Raw genomic sequence first — 6,000 nt, 5'->3', positions numbered from 1 at the left:
CGACAGGTTACTATCGATGCAATGCTCCTCAGACAGGATGAAGAGGTCAATACTCCCCAATGCCATTAGGCTTTACAATTCTACCGCCAGGACTTAAGAACTTTTTAAAAGCTATTATTAATGCTTTTTGAGATAGTGATTTAGATGCATATCATATTTTTTTACTGAGTTAAGTATTGTATGTAATTAGTTTTGCTACAACAAGTGTATGGGACATTGGAAAAAAGTTGAATTTCCCCATGGGGATGAATAAAGTATCTATCTATCTATCTATCTATCTATCTATCTATCTATCTATCTATCAATGTGAGGAGCACTCATAACAAGGTGGATGAATTGAATGTTATAAGTTATTAATGTTATTAATGAATGTGATATAGTTGGGATCACAGAGACATGGCTCCAGGGTGACCAAAGATAGGAGCTCAACATCCAGGGATATTCAATATTCAGGAGGGATAGACAGGAAAGAAAAGGAGGTGGGGTAGCATTGCTGGTTAGAGAGGAGATTAACGCAATAGAAAGGAAGGACATTAGCCTGGAGGATGTGGAATCGATATAGGTAGAGCTGCATAACACTAAGGGGCAGAAAACGCTGGTGGGAGTTGTGTACAGGCCACCTAACAGTAGTAGTGAGGTTAGGGATGGCATTAAGCAGGAAATTAGAAATGTGTGCAATAAAGGAACAGTAGTTATAATGGGTGACTTCAATCTACATATAGATTGAGTGAACCAAATTGGTAAGGGTGCTGAGAAGAGGATTTCTTGGAATGTATGCGGGATGGTTTTCTGAACCAACATGTCGAGGAACCAACTAGAGAGCAGGCCATTCTAGATTGGGTATTGTGCAATGAGGAAGGGTTAGTTAGCAATCTTGTCGTGCGAGGCCCCTTGGGTAAGAGTGACCATAATATGGTGGAATTGTTCATTAAGATGGAGAGTGACATAGTTAATTCAGAAACAAAGGTTCTGAACTTAAAGAAGGGTAACTTTGAAGGTATGAGACATGAATTAGCTAAGATAGACTGGCAAATGATACTTAAAGGGTTGACAGTGGATATGCAATGGCAAGCATTTAAAGATCGCATGGATGAACTACAACAATTGTTCATCCCAGTTTGGCAAAAGAATAAACCAGGGAAGGTAGTGCACCCGTGGCTGACAAGGGAAATTAGGGATAGTATCAAGTCCAAAGAAGAAACATATAAATTAGCCAGAAAAAGCGGCACACCTGAGGACTGGGAGAAATTCAGAGTCCAGCAGAGAACAAAGGGCTTAATTAGGAAAGGGAAAAAAGATTGTGAGAGAAAGCTGGCAGGGAACATAAAAACTGACTGTAAAAGCTTTTATAGATATGTGAAAAGAAAAAGATTGGTCAAGACAAATGTAGGTCCCTCACAGTCAGAAACAGGTGAATTGATCATAGGGAACAAGGACATGGCAGACCAATTGAATAACTACTTTGGTTCTGTCTTCACTAAGGAGGACATAAATAATCTTCCGGAAATAGTAGGGGATCGAGGGTCTAGTGAGATGGAGGAACTGAGGGAAATACATGTTAGTAGGGAAGTGGTGTTAGGTAAATTGAAGGGATTAAAGGCAGATAAATCCCCAGGGCCAGATGGTCTGCATCCCAGAGTGCTTAAGGAAGTAGCTCAAGAAATAGTGGATGCATTAGTGAAAACTTTTCAAAACTCCTTAGATTCTGGATTAGTTCCTGAGGACTGGAGGGTGGCTAATGTAACCCCACTTTTTGAAAAAGGAGGGAGAGAAAAACTGGGGAATTATAGACTGGTTAGTCTGACATCAGTTGTGGGGAAAGTGCTAGAGTCAGTTATCGAAGATGTGATGACAGCACATTTGGAAAGAGGTGAAATCATCGGACAAAGTCAGCATGGATTTGTGAAAGGAAAATCATGTCTGACGAATCTTATAGAATTTTTTGAAGATGTAACTAGTAGAGTGGATAGGGGAGAGCCAGTGGATGTGGTATATTTAGATTTTCAAAAGGCTTTTGACAAGGTCCCACACAGGAGATTAGTGTGCAAATTTAAAGCACATGGTATTGGGGGTATGGTATTGACGTGCATAGAGAATTGGTTGGCAGACAGGAAGCAAAGAGTGGGAGTAAACAGGACCTTTTCAGAATGGCAGGCAGTGACTAGTGGGGTACCGCAAGGCTCAGTGCTGGGACCTCAGTTGTTTACAATATATATTAATGATTTAGATGAGGGAATTAAATGCAGCATCTCCAAGTTTGAGGATGACACGAAGCTGGGCAGCGGTGTTAGCCGTGAGGAGGATGCTAAGAGGATGCAGGGTGACTTGGATAGGTTAGGTGAGTGGGCAAATTCATGGCAGATGCAATTTAATGTGGATAAATGTGAGGTTCTCCACTTTGGTTGCAAGAACAGGCAAACAGATTATTATCTGAATGGTGGCCGATTAGGAAAAGGGGAGGTGCAACGAGACCCGGGTGTCATTGTACACCATTCATTGAAGGTGGGCATGCAGGTACAGCAGGCGGTGAAAAAGGCAAATGGTATGTTGGTATTCATAGCAAAAGGATTTGAGTACAGGAGCAGGGAGGTTCTACTGCAGTTGTACAAGGCCTTGGTGAGACCGCACCTAGAGTATTGTGTGCAGTTTTAGTCCCCCTAATCTGAGGAAAGACATTCTTGCCATAGAGGGAGTACAAAGAAGGTTCACCAGATTGATTCTTGGGATGGCAGGACTTTCATATGAAGAAAGACTGGATCGACTAGGCTTATACTCACTGGAATTTAGAAGATTGAGGGGGGATCTTATTGAAACGTATAAAATTCTAAAGGGATTGGACGGGCTAGATGCAGGAAGATTGTTTCCGATGTTGGGGAAGTCCAGAACGAGGGGTCACAGTTTAAGGATAAAGGGGAAGCCTTTTAGGACCAAGATGAGGAAAAACTTCTTCACACAGAGAGTGGTGAATCTGTGGAATTCTCTGTCACAGGAAACAGTTGAGGCCGGTTCATTGGCTATATTTAAGAGGAAGTTAGATATGTCCCTTGTGGCTAAAGGGATCGGGGGTATGGAGAGAAAGCAGGTACAGGGTTCTGAGTTGGATGATCAGCCATGATCATACTGAATGGTGGTGCAGGCTCAAAGGGCCGAATGGCCTACTCCTGCACCTATTTTCTATGTTTCTATGCCTAGGGGGCTGGCATCGGGCACAATGACAGACTCTCCACTCCTCCCTCTGAACATCAGTGTGTTCAGTTCATCTACATTAGCCACGCTGCTATCCTCTAGGAGCGTGTTGACCATAGTTTTGGGAGGGCACCCAGGGTTCATCCTCCCATGCTTTGGCTCCATGTAAGGCATTATGATGACAGACAACCCAGGAGAATATAAATAGGAGGAGATAATACTGAAGCTTTATAAGACGCTAGTCAGGTCACACTTGGAGTATTGTCAACAGTTTTGGGCCCCTTATTTCAGTAAGGTTTGGAGAGAATCCAGAGGAGGTTAACAAGGATGATACCAGGAATGAAGGAGTTAACATATGAGGAGCATTTGATAGCTTTGGAATTTATAATAATGTGTGGGGATCTCATTGAAATCTACCGAATGTTGAAAGGACTAGATAAGGTGGATGTGGACAGGATGTTTCCTATAGTGGGGGTAACCAGAACTAGAGAGCACAGCCTCAAAATTGAGGGGAGACCCTTTAGAACAGAAGTTAGGAGGACATTTTTAGTCAGAGAATGGTGAATTTGTGGAACGTTCTGCCACAGACTGTGGTGGAGGCCAAGTCTGTGGGTATATATAAAGCGGAAGTTGATAGATTCCTGATTATTTGGGGCATCAAGGGTTATGGTGAGAGGGCAGGTGTCGGGGGTTGAAGGACATTCGGGATCAGTAATAATGAAACAATGGAGCAGACTCAATGGTCTGAATGACCTAATTCTGCTCCTATGTTTTATGGTCTTATAAGGAAGGATTGCAGCCAAAGGTCCTGCTGCCATCAGACTTTAGAGGTCAAGTGCTATGTAACAATGAGGAGGGGTATGTTGTTCAGAGGTCACATGAGTGGCATCAGTGCTTTGTACATAGAATATATTGACCTGGTGATGTTACAAATATCATGAATATGAATGGATACAGGTCAGGATTGTGAATATAAAGAATGCCATGTACTACATTGTACAAGAACAAGCTGGCAGGTGATAGGTGAAACTAGGATAGGTTTCTACTGCCATGATAAGGCCACACTCAGTTTGGAGGAGCAAGACCTTATATTCTGTCTGGTAGACTCTAACTTGATGGCATGAACTTCGATTTCTCATACTTCTGGTCATTACTTCCCTTCGACTCCTTCACCGTTCTCTACTCTGGGTTCCCTTTCACACCTTCTCTTCTTACTTGCCCATCACCACCTTCTTGTTCTTGTTCTTCTTCTTCTGTTCTATGGCAGTTGGCAAACCAGCTTTAAGGTGCATTACTGCCACCTACTAGTCTGGAGTGTGGATCGTTTGATAAACAGGAGGAAGGAAAAGAATTTCATTTCCTAAATACTATATAATAAACCAGAGTCTTTCAGATGCTTCATGATACAGGTCTGTGTTTCTCTTGAAATCCCACTTAAAATGTCTTCTATACCCACAGCAGTTTTTTTTTGTTTATCAGAAACGCTCCTATCATCTTCACTCTTTCTCTTTAATACTTCTTACATTTTATCACTACATGTTCAACTGTTTCTGGTTGATTAGAGTATTCACACAACCCAGTTGAATGTTTCCCTATTTTATGTAATGTGTAATTAAGACTTGTGTGGCCAATTCTTAAGTGACTGATGATCACTTCTATCTTTCTATGTCCACTTAATATTCTTTTGTATCTGACTTGCCTTTGTATTTTGTACAGATGTCTCCCTGTTTCACTCTCATCCCAGTGCTTCTGCCCTGTCTCCTCAATACGTGTTTTTATAATGCACCTTCCGCTTTTCTTAGAGGGATCTGGACCTCTATTATAGACGATTTGAGTGACTGTTTAGCTATAATGTCCACTTTTTCATTACCCTCCACACCACAATGAGCTGGAATCCAAAGAAAGCTTACTTCTACCCCATTTTTGGTCAATGTATATAACTTGCATAGAACCTCCAATAAGATATCCTGTCTACTTTCTGATTTTCTTGATTTGATAGAGGTTAATGCAGACAAACTGATTACAGCCTTTTTGACATTATTTTCTTCTATCCAAGATAATGCACTCAATATTGCCATTAATTCTGTTGTATACACTGATAAATGGTTTGATGTTCTTTTCCTGACACTAGTTTTGCAATGAGGAATGTAGACTACAATACCCGTGTGGCCAGAGCTAGGAGGGTCTTTTGATCCATCAGTAAATATTACAAGCTCTTTTCTAAAATGCAGGTTTATATATTCTTGTACTATCAGATTGATTCCACAGTTAGACTTCTTTTTTAAAAGTTGTTGCAAGTTTTTATCCACTCTATGTATTGTAAAGAGCCATGGAAGTAACCACCCTCTTGTGCTCTTTCCCTTTCTTCCGTGGTCTTCTGATTCAGATTATCAGCCTATCAGATTCCCACTTCTCCAGCCCTTTATTTCTTTGACCAATCAACTTCCCGGCTCTTTACTTCACCCTCTGCCTCTGCCAGTTTCATCTATCACCTGCCACCTTGTACATCTTTCTGACTTCTCCCCTTCCTTTTCAATCCTGATGAAGGGTTGACTGTTAATTCTTTTCCGTAGATGCAGCCTGTCCTGTTCCCCCAGCGTTTCGTATGTATTACTTTACAGTTTGAATCAAATATAACACCAGAAAACCTTGCAGTTATACATCCTACCTACATTCGCTAAACAGTGGTTCTGAAATAACGATTACTTTCCCCATTTATGCTAAGTCCTTCAAGCGTTTAGTCCTCAAATTTCAGCGCTCCGTCAAACTTTGCTCTCGTGCACATCTTGATTTCCACCAGGCAAAAACTTTATC

This window comes from Hemitrygon akajei, chromosome 2 (genome assembly GCF_048418815.1).
Source record: "Hemitrygon akajei chromosome 2, sHemAka1.3, whole genome shotgun sequence".
Taxonomy (NCBI): Eukaryota; Metazoa; Chordata; class Chondrichthyes; order Myliobatiformes; family Dasyatidae; genus Hemitrygon; species Hemitrygon akajei.
This window is presented reverse-complemented; position numbering follows the sequence as displayed.